Consider the following 11,013-nt stretch of genomic DNA (forward strand, 5'->3'; position numbering starts at 1 on the left):
TGCTCCTCCCCGATCCCTGCCCCTCCTCCCAAGACCCCTCCTCTTAGGCCGGACCTAGAGGTCAAGTTCGGCTGCTCAAAAGACAAGAAGGAAGCCTGGCTGGTGTGGTTCAGGGGTTGAGCATTCACCTATGAACCAGGAGGTCACAGTTCGATTCCTGCCCTGGTTGCAGGCTTGATCCCGAGTAGGAGGTGTGCAGGAGGCAGCCAATCAATGATTCTCTCTCATCATTGATGTTTCACTCTCTCTTTCTCTCTTCCTCTCTCCACTTCTCTGAAATCAATAACAAATATATTTAACAAAAAAGACAAGGCAGAAAAGTAAAGTCCCCGAGGACTGCTTTTCAGGCATTTGCAGGACGATAGGGACTTAGAAGCCACCACTTGAAGCTCTCTCGCTAATAACAACAGCTACTGGGCACTTCCCTTGTGCCAGGCATGGTGCCAAATCTTTACGGATGGAGTCAGCAAACCATGGCCCACAGACCACGTCCACCCCACCGCCTCCCTTTGGTGCAGCCTTTGAGCTCAGAATGGTTTTGACATTTTTACATGGTTAAAGAAAAAAATCCAAAGAAGACTATTTCATGACTCATAAAAGTTATATGAAAATCAAATTGCAATGTCCCAAAGTAAAGTTTTATTGGCACACGGCCATGTCCATCCATTTGCGCATGATCTATGGCGGCTCTGGGACCACAATGGCCACGTTAAGCGGTCACAGCAGGAATTAGAGGACCCAGAAAGCCTAAAATATTTACCGCCGGGCCCTTTCTGGGAAGTTTGCTGACCCCTCACTACGTGCATTATCTCCTCCTCCCAGAAGCCTTCCAGAGCAGGGACTGTGCGTGTCCTAGTGGTAGTGGGTGGATGGGGGACAGGGGCAGAGAGAAGTCATTGTACCTATAAACTCCGCATGGTTTCCTTCCTTGAGAGTCACTTGTGATGACGGTTTCTTTGAAAAGGAGCTTCCTCCTTTGATGCCGGGCCGTGGTGTGGAGAGAGTGGGCACCAGCATGGCCACGAAGGGTTCCTGCCCAGGCCAGGAGCCCACTGTCCCTGACTAGAGTGATTCTCCGAAGTCATCACTTTTTTTTAAATTGAATTTATTGGGGTGACATTGGTGAATACAATTCTATAGGTTTCAGGTGTCCAGCTCTATAGCACTTCATGTGTGTGTGCGCCACCCCAAGCCAAGTCTCTTCCTGTCACCATCTGTCCCCCCTTTACTCTCATCCCCTCCACCCGCTCCCCTTTCCCTCTGGTCATCACCACTCTGTTGTCTGAGTCTGAGTTGTCAGTCAATCTTCAGATCCCATACTTTTATTTATTTATTTTTAATTTTTAAAATATATATTTTTATTGATTTCAGAGAGGAAGAGAGAGATAGAAACAGCAACGATGAGAGAGAATCATGGATCAGTTGCCTCCTTCACGCTTCTGATTGGGGATGGAGCCCGCAACCCAGGCATGTGCCCTTGACTGGAATTGAGCCCAGGACCCTTCGGTCCACAGGCTGACTCTCTATCCACTGAGCCAAACCGGTTAGGGCCAGATCCCATACTTTTAAACCTTCTACTGTATTTTCCTTACAGGGTTATTGTGAGACTAACAGGCAGGCAGGGTCTTGTCCGGAGGGAGTGTTGGTATCATTGTTGTTGCTACTGCTGCTTCCTTTGTGTGCTGTTCTCATGAAGTCCCTAGGTGAGGACATGGACCAGACTCAGCCTGCACCCGTGGCCTTCTCCCTCTCCACCACCCAACCAGGCAGACACAGATTCTTCGCGAGGGGTCTCTGCCTTTGCCATAAGCAAGTCCCGCACTCCCAACGCGGCACACGCTCTCTTCCCAGTCCAGGTCCCGGGAACCTGTAGAGTCTCAGGCAAGTGCCGTGATTAGAAGGAATAAACATCAGTCACCGAAGGGCTGGCGCTGCGAGGAAGCCATGTAGCACCATGTAAAGTGGGATAACACGTCGTAAATTAATGTTGTTAAAATGAATCCTTGATAGGAGTCCCAAGGAAGGCTATTTACCGCCAGCACGCCACGCGACAGGAGCAGCGTGGCAGCCAAAGCAATTTGCATCGCATGGCAGTGCTCAGGTTGGCCACTGCTGATGAATCATCCAGCGCGCTGGCTCTTCTCCAGGGGCGGCCGTGTTTGATGTTTACCTAGAAGGCAATGGAGTAGGGATGGGCTCTGTGTGCCTTGCAAATAAGGGATGACAGAGGTCAGTGGTGATGCAGGAAGCACAGCAAAGGACATCTATTTCAGTAGCCACCCTGCTCCCTGGGCTAACACTCCTGGCGTTCATCCTCTTGAATTTGGTTGGACTACCCCATCCTGGAGCTGGGAGTGAAGGGACACCGTCAAGATGTTGCATGCATCTGTTCTCTCTCCTGGCCTCACGTTTCTGATCTGATTCCTCCCAGGAGCAACGTCTACCTTTTGAGATGCTATAGGCCAACCCAGACAGCTAAGGGATGGTGCTTTTCATGAGGGCAAGTCTTGGGTAAAAATGATGTGTATCTTTTTAAAAATATCCAGTTTCCCCAAAAAAACATTGAGTCCCAAATCCCAGGGACCTCATACTCACCCTGGATGCCACTCAGAAGACAGCACCCAGTGTCGCTGATCTCTCTTTCATCAAGACCTCACATTCCCATGTACCATCTACTTCGGGTCAGAGCTTATTTGTATTATATGAAACACACTAGAGGCCCGTTGCAGAAAGATTCCTGCAAGAATAGGGCTTCCTGTGGCCTGAGCAAAGCAGAAAAGGAAGCTGAGGCGAGCTTCCCTCCCACTGCCGCCACCTCCCCGCCCTTTCACCTTTTCCCTGTGCTTTCCTTCCCACTGCCGCTGCTGTCCTCGCCCACTTTCTGCTTTCCCTCCCTCTTCCTTGTACACTATCTTCAGTCTTCACTCCATGCCTGAGTATGCAAATTAAGCACAATCTTTGTTGGGTTAATTTGCATACTCACTCTGATTGGCTGGTGGGCATAGCGGAGTGATGGTTAATTTGCATGTTTCTCTTTTATTAGTGTAGATGTCTCTTAGGAGATGCCAACTAGAAGGAGGCAACACAAAGGTGGAGGAACAGAAAGACAGTAGAGTGCTGATGAAGCTCATTTCTATATGATGTAAGGCTAAGACAGGAAATGAGGGTCTGATGGTCTCTGTTCCCACTAGCCTCTCTGTAATACACACAGATCTCTCTACTGCATGGAAGGTGTAGATATCCAGTTAAAGACGTCCAGTATTCATAGAACATGGCCCCTGAGAATTGTGAGAGTAAGGGATTGTGAGAATAATGACTTGATTTTTATCTCAAGAGACAGAATCTATACCCCACCATATGGGGGAATCCAGTTTCACATTAACAGCTTTGGAGCTCATTCTTTTAAACCTAACTTTCAGCAGACTTTGCATCTTCTGGGATTTGTATCAGGAAGAACAAATGATTCCACTTCTTCATGTTCTTTCTCCCTCATACCTTCATGAATAAGATTTTCCATGTGATCTAGACTAGGAAAGGTAGCCCATTGCTTAATTTTCATTTGGTTGAGACAAGGATTTCTCAAGCTTGAGTAATATAGAGAGTCTTTTCAGAGGACAGTAACTATCATGGACCCCAATGGGGATCTAAGTTATTTTTATTAAAATGATAATATACAAATGTAAGAGCAGACATAAATCTTTATGCTTATTATTTTAGTTAATTATGAAACCAAAACAAATTAGAAATGAAATACAAACATCATGACAGATTCATTACAATTCAGATGAAACTGTTAAACACATACGATGAATCTGGTGGATACATTTGCCTGAAATAAAATCCTCTTTGAACATGCCTGTTGTACTTCGGACTTGGGTGCAAGTTCTGCTGGGGCAGGAGACCCAAGTGCCCAACAATGCCCCAGTCCCTCTTCTCTTTCTCTTCACTTGGCATGAATTTGTCATCTCATGTGAATGTATGCACTGGATCCTCTCTGTTCTTTTCTGCCCAGCGCTTGGAGCCTGCAGGGTGGTCAATAAAAAATGCAAAGGCCCTTTCTGAAATAGAGTGGCTGAACTCAATTAGAACGTTGTCATCCAAGTGATCCACACTATGCTTCTATTGATTTTTCTTGTTTTGCTTGCGATGGAAATTGCATGTGACAATAAAGATTTCCTTTGGGGAGACTAATGTGCGTGGACCCTCAGGGGCTGTGGACTCTAGTTTGAGTGCAGTGTTCTGGACAGACTCTCCAGGTGACCCTTTCCTGGTCCTGCCTGTCACTTCCCTTTGCCTACGCACCATCGACGCATGAGCTGTGCAAAGGAGTCCTTGGGACCATCAGGAGGCCTAGGCTGTGGTCCAACTCTGGCCAACTATCCTCTCAGGTGTCTTAATCTCTAACCAGCCCAAGATAAGCCACCATCATCTCTTGTCCCAACTACAATGGCCCCCTAGCTTGCCAACCCACCCGTCCTCCTGACCCCCTCCCCCATCCATACTTCACCCTGCAGCAGAGGGTGATCTTCTTAAACTGTGAGTCAATCATGTCACTTCTTGTCTTCCTTGTTTATGACCCTTCCATTGGGGTTCCAGTTTTTAAAAAAATCTTTATTGTTGTAAGTATTACATATGTCCCCCTTTCCCCCCATTGAACCCTTCTGGTCCACCCTCCCCCTTCCTCCCAGGCCATCACCACTCTATTGTCTGTGTCCATGGGTGATGCATATATACATACAAGGTTTTTGGTTGATCTCTTAACACCCTACCACCCAGCCCCGCCTTCCCTCTGAGATTTGACAGTCTGTTATGCTTCTATGTCTCTGGATGTATTCTGTTCAACAGTTTATTTTGTGCACTAGAATCCACATATGAGTGAGATCATGTGATACTTGTCTTTCTCTGACTTCAATTTTACTTACGGTAAGAGCCAGGACATACCAAGCTGTCTGTGTCCCTGCTCCACCTCACTTCCTCTCAGAATCCAACCCCAGAGTTTCATTTTAGTCCTTCAAACTGCCCCAGCTCTTCTCTAACTCAGGCTTTCCCTCTACCCCAAGCACTCTCACTGCTTCCACCAGTCAGCTCTTCTCTCTCTGGTTGCTCATCATCCCTTAGATCTCGGCATGTATCCCCACTTTTCCAGACAGGCCTTCTCTGATGACCTAATAAGGTCAAATTCCCCCTAAAATTGCTCTTTGTCTCCGTCATTTCTTAAGCTTTATGACACCAAACACAATATAGGGGTGTGAACCTCGCCTTCTTACCTTAGTCCACATTAATAGTGAGTGACATTGTGTGGGTCTCTTTACGGCTCTAAACCAAGGACTTCCTGTTGCGTCAAACAGGGCTCTCCATTTCTGCTCTGCCTACTATTCTGAGTCCTTTACAGACTCTCATCATTGATGTTTCCATCTCTCTCTCCCGTCCCTCCTCTTTGGGTCTGTCTTCCTCCCCTGGGAGGGCAGACAATGTGTGTCCTCTCTATCTTGGAATCTCCCCACCTTTGGACAGTGCTGGCACAGAGGCCATTTTGAATTATGTAAGGAATTGAAAACCTTGCCTTAGGCTCATTTTTTGGGCATCATTTTCCTTAGCTGTAAGACAGAGAGACTGACATCTGTTTTACTCGATGTCATTCTCTCGACACAGAAAAGCCAGTTTCACAGTCAGGCTATGCCCTGTGTGCCAGGGACACAGAGTGTCTTGAAGAAGTTCAAGGCGTCTGGAGGAGAGTCAAGTGCCTGAGGCTTGGTGTCAAGAGCTGGGTAGAGGGTGTGTGGAGTGGGGGTGGACCCCTCGGGACTACCCGCTCTGGTACAAACAGCCCAGTGCCCCAGGTGCCTCTCTTCCCACTCCTGATGGCCTATTGCCTTTGATTCAGAACAGAGCGTCCTTCACCAGTGCTCGCTCAGTGATTGAGGTCACACACTAGGAATCCCTGAGTGTCTCTTTTGTTTTCCCACCTTGCCTCTTATTTACTCAGCTTCTCGTACCTCTGCTTCCCACTTTCATTCTGAAGATCCTGATGGAGATAATATAACTTGGCTCATTCATTCATTCATTCATTCAGGGAACACATAATGAGTACCTGCAATGTGTCCAGCACTGTTGTAGCTGCTTCTAAGTGATTGAGGTTTTTGTTTCTGCTGCCTGTGAGACAGTGCTGTTCTGGCCCTAGCATAGGCTCGGAGTTGGGGGTGTGAGTCTTTTTCCTGAGCCTATCTCCCTTACAGAGCTCCGTGACCCAATGACCACAGGGTGAGGTACAGAGGATACTGGACCAGGACTTAGAAACCTCGTCTTTTTTCCTTAGTCCATATTAATAGTGAGTGTGATATTGTGTGGGTCTCTTTACCACTCTAAATCAAAGACTTCCTGCTGCCAGGCTCTACATTTTTGCTCTGCCTACTCTTTTGAGTCCTTTATAGACTGAAAAAGATGCCTGGCCACCAGTATGGATTAGTGGTTGAGCATGGACACATGAACCAGAAGGTTCATGCCTGAGTTGTGGGCTGGATCCCCAGTAGGGGGCGTGCAGGAGGCAGCCAATTAAGCCTTATCTCTCATCATTGATGTTCTATCTCCTGCTAACTTCCTTTCTGAAATCAATAACATATATATTTTTTTTTTTAAAAAAAGAAAGCTAAAGGTAATGACTATGAGGGAGCTATAGAGCGAAATGCAAATATAATGAACTGAATGGCTGCAAAATGCTATGCAGAGGTAAAGAGAAGGACACTGACATTAACTACGCATTTACTGGGTGTCTGAGGCCCATGCTGGAGCGGAACCCTCACACAAAAAAACCATGTCACGGAAGAGGAAGTGGAGGTCACTCTTTCGCCTTCGTGCCAACAGTAAGCAATGAGGTCAGCTTTTGAATCAGATGTGGGCTCTTTTAAGGCCAATATTCTCCCCGCCCAGGCAGTGCCAAGCAACCCAACACTGTGCACCATTGTAGAGGCTCATTCAGCCTTGACTTAAATGCTTCCCTATGTTTGTGGTCTTATTCCTTTGAGGTCCTGACCCTGAGAACAGGTGGGATAGACCCAAGGTCAGAGCACCTTCCTAAGGATGATGTTAGATCTGTTGTCCTCCCTCCATCCACCCACAAGTGCCCCCTAAAAGCCATGGATTGCTGGCCAGGGGGACATATCTTGAAGACTCTGTCTCCTTTCTCACAAATTCTTCCCAGTCACTGTCGTGGGCTGTCAGCCTCACCAGGCCAGGCACACCTCCCTCTCTGCTGGAAACTCATCACATGGACAACTGCCTCATCAATTCCGAGATTGGATACCCATTCGGTTGGTAATGAAATAATGGGGGTCGTGGCTGCATCCACAGAGAGGGAGGCTGCAGCAATTTGGTAGCAGCTCCCACCCCGAATACCCAGAGCTTCATCTGTATTCATTCCCCCCGGTGCCGTGATGGCTCCCGCGGACTCGAGTTATCTCAGCCTCAAAGCTAATAGAGTTAAACCAGCTGGTCAATTTAAACAGGAGCAGAACCAGTGAGATGGTACTGTATTCTGAGATGGTGCTAATAAACTTTAATAGATTTCAGCTAACAATTTGCTATAAATTAGACATCGCACTGCTGCTGAGGTAATAACTTCTGGCACTAAATAACAGAAAATCAAGCTCTGTGATGTGCTTCAAAAGCATCTTCATCGAGCCTCCGAGACTCAGGCAGATTTCACTATTGATTACTGCTTACTCTTCCCCCAGCTTTAAGAAAACAGCAGACTGCTCTAAAACACAGCCCCAAAGGAGCCCAGAGTTTTTCTCCCACTGGCTCGATAGTTCATTTACATGAAAAGCTCTTTGAAATAAAAAATGGGGGCCCTCCAATGGGTAAGTCAGGAGCTGAAAGGTCTCAAAGGCATGCAAACACTTGTTCAGGCTTTTCTGGAATCTTCCCGAATGTTCACCTGTGTTATTCATTTCCATTCTATTTTTTTTTTTTAAACAGTGGCTAATTGGTAATTAGCAAGGTCTGTAATTAGCTTGGGTTAGGCACCATAGTCAACTGGGTGAAGAGCAAGGTCTGGACTTGGCTTTAGGAGAAGGTATTCAAGTCCCCAGCTTAGCACTCATTACCCATGTGACCTTGGGCAAGGCCTTTGACTTTCCTAAACCTCAGTTTCCTCAACCTGCCTGCCTGAGAGGGCTGTTGGGAGGTGGAAGGAAAGGTGAGAATCCTCGTGAGCATGTGTCGTAGGCTATCCAAATACAAGTTGTGAAATCCAATAGGCCATGTGACTGTATGCTGGCTTCTGAAGAGTAGAGATGCTATCATGCCCCTCAGCAATGGCCACACTGTTCCTTGTTAGGCACATTGGTCCTGACCCACAGGTTCTGGCCCCCTCCCTCTTCTATCTCCACTCTAGAACCTTCCCTGACTTGGACCCAACACTTCTGTCCTCACAGGGATCAGGCTATCGGACCAAGAACAGACCTCTGCATGGAGGTCATAGTTATTGTAACATGGACCGTATTTCACTGCAGCTAGGACACACATTTTTTTCTCTCCCCCAGTTTCACATTTCTGGGTCGGGGTGCATCTCTCCGTCATCGTCAGGTTAGAGCTGAATGAGCAGTTCCTTTTTCTCTCTCTTAGGGGCACAGAGGAATGTTGCATCTTACTGTCCATGTAATGGGTTATGGAACCACCCATGTGAGGCATGTCAGCTCTCCCAGCCTTCATGTCCCCACAGCAAAGTGACTGTGGTAATAGCACTTACCTTATGGGGCGATAGCAAGAATGAAATGGGCTCCCAACACATTTAAACCGTGTGCCATAATGCCTAACACGTGGCAAGCACTCAATAAACGCCAGCCATTATTATTTTATGATGACTTTCAAAGGTGGCAGTAGATAGTAAAGGGAGTGTCCTGAGGAATTAACTACCTATTTTTATGCCAATACTACCATGACAACTGGCTACTAAGTTATTTGAAACTTCTCAATACGCTATTGCTGCCAGCCATAGACTCCAAAGGTAGAAGCATGAATTTTACAATTACACACTGTGAGAGAGGACCATGAGAGGGCCCCAGTCTCTGCTGCACCCAGAGGTGCCCCTGGAATGTTGTCCCACACAACAGTCTGCATCTGTGCACCTTGGTTCCTGTTTGGAGAAAGGGAACTGAGTATCTGAGGTTCAGGGAAAGGGGGGTGATTTTCCAAGCCTATCCATGTGTAAGTGGCACCCTTTGCAGGTACTAGCTATTCAAATAATATATATATATATATATATATATATATATATATATATTTTTTTTTTTTTTTTTTTTTTAACAAAAGATCTGAGGTCCTACTTTGAGTTCATGATAAAATACTAAATACATTGTAATCAGTCAGTAGGCTCTGCCCCTGGCCCTGTACAAGGCGGTGTCTGCCTGCACACGGGCTGTGCGTTCTCTGGACTCCCGTCATGATATTCATAATTTATGCCTCCTGGGGAGACAGCTTCTTCCTTTCAGGGAGAAGGTCCCAGGGCAGTTGTCAGTGCTTTCACATTTCTCATCTTCCTCAATGTGCGTCATGGCTACGTGAGGGTCAGCAAATGGGTTTTCGTAACTTCTCAACTTTAAGAGGGAGAACTATAGACACACCCAAGGGGATGGTCTTTGTGTCTGACCTCACTCCCTCCTGTGGCCGCCATTGAAAAGGGGGTGGCATCCTTTTTGTCTCCCCTGTTTTCCCAGAGCCACTTCTTTCCCCCTCGGGCAGGACTTAGATAGCAGTTGGGTGGCCCCTCCGCGTTCGGGAGCTCGTTCCCAGCAGAGGTTCAGACAGAAGAGAAGCACAGGTGTGGAGGCTCAGCAGGAGCCCATGCTGACGCTCCCGCCTGGGAAAACGGCCCTCCACAAACACATTTGTTGCTCGGATGCTATCAGTTGGCTATCTCCCCATGTGCCCATCTGCTGAGATGGCAGTGTGCCTGGTCCCGGGCCCTAAAGCCAGCTCCATTAAACTGAGGTGCCAATCACCAGCCTGCCTGCTGCAGGAGACTTCACCTTCTGGGGACCCTCCTCTCCCCTCCCCTGGAGAATACTGAGACCTCAGGCATGCTTCTGACTTTTCCACCTGCTTCCCGGCTGATCCCCACTTGGGATGAAGAAGATTTGTCCTCGGGAGAATGAGGCCCTGTTCTGGGCAAGAGGAGGAGTGATGACATTGGGGTGCGCATGAATTGAAAGGGGTCCCGCCTGCCTGCGCGAGGGGCAGAGGGGGACGTAAATGTAATTAGAACCACATTCCTTCAATTGAATCTCATGTGTGTGCGTATGTGTGCACCCCAAAAGTACTAAATTAATCCACACCATCAGCAATAAATCAAACGTCTGTATTCCCTTCCCTTGCTCCAAAATGGGTGTGAAGGGACAGAGAAAATGCCAAGTGTCTATGCAACCTGCTAACAAGGGCCCATTCTCATGCCCTGAGGCCCCAGGAGGCAGCTGGTGGGGAGGAGGAGGAGGATTAGCTGTGGTCTGTGGATGGCATGATGTCAGGCACCTAGGAGGCACTCAGACAAAGCTGCTGAAGGAAGGAATGACTAGTAGAGGTTCCCACACATATTTTATTGTGTTGATGAAACATGAAAGTGCAATTGTTTACATGGGGTGCTGAGCGCCCACTTTATGCCAGGCACCATCGGAGGCTATTGAGAGACAGCGACAAGCGAGATAGACAAGAGCCCTCGTCCCATAGAGCTTATCTTCCATCAGGGAACAGACACAAGCAAACAATGAAGGCACAATGAAAACGGCAGGTAGGGCTCCATAACTTTTGATCCCTTCTTTTGCTTCTATGAAAAGTAGCATGATGGAGAAGGCTTGCAAGCATACATACAGTAAGGCATGTTCACCTGTGTTTTTTGGGTGGTTTCCAAGGAACCTCCCCTTCAGAGACACGTGCTCATGTGTATAAACATACAAACACACACCATCCTCCTAGGTTTGAAATTTCCCTTTAATATTCTTTCTTTCTTTCTTTCTTTCTTTC

At 47.4% G+C, this 11,013-nt stretch overlaps 1 long non-coding RNA gene across 1 annotated transcript; it reads right to left on the reverse strand.

The window, feature by feature from the left end:
- Positions 1–1,098: 1,098 nt before the first annotated feature.
- LOC118720402 lies at positions 1,099–10,598 on the reverse strand. The gene is made up of 3 exons (XR_004988431.2): positions 10,584–10,598; positions 7,169–7,173; positions 1,099–1,165 (listed from the first exon to the last, which is right to left on the reverse strand). It is a non-coding gene; the product is annotated as an uncharacterized LOC118720402 (long non-coding RNA).
- Positions 10,599–11,013: the final 415 nt, after the last annotated feature.

The sequence above is a fragment of the Pipistrellus kuhlii genome, unplaced genomic scaffold (genome assembly GCF_014108245.1).
Source record: "Pipistrellus kuhlii isolate mPipKuh1 unplaced genomic scaffold, mPipKuh1.p scaffold_m20_p_17, whole genome shotgun sequence".
NCBI lineage: Eukaryota > Metazoa > Chordata > Mammalia > Chiroptera > Vespertilionidae > Pipistrellus > Pipistrellus kuhlii.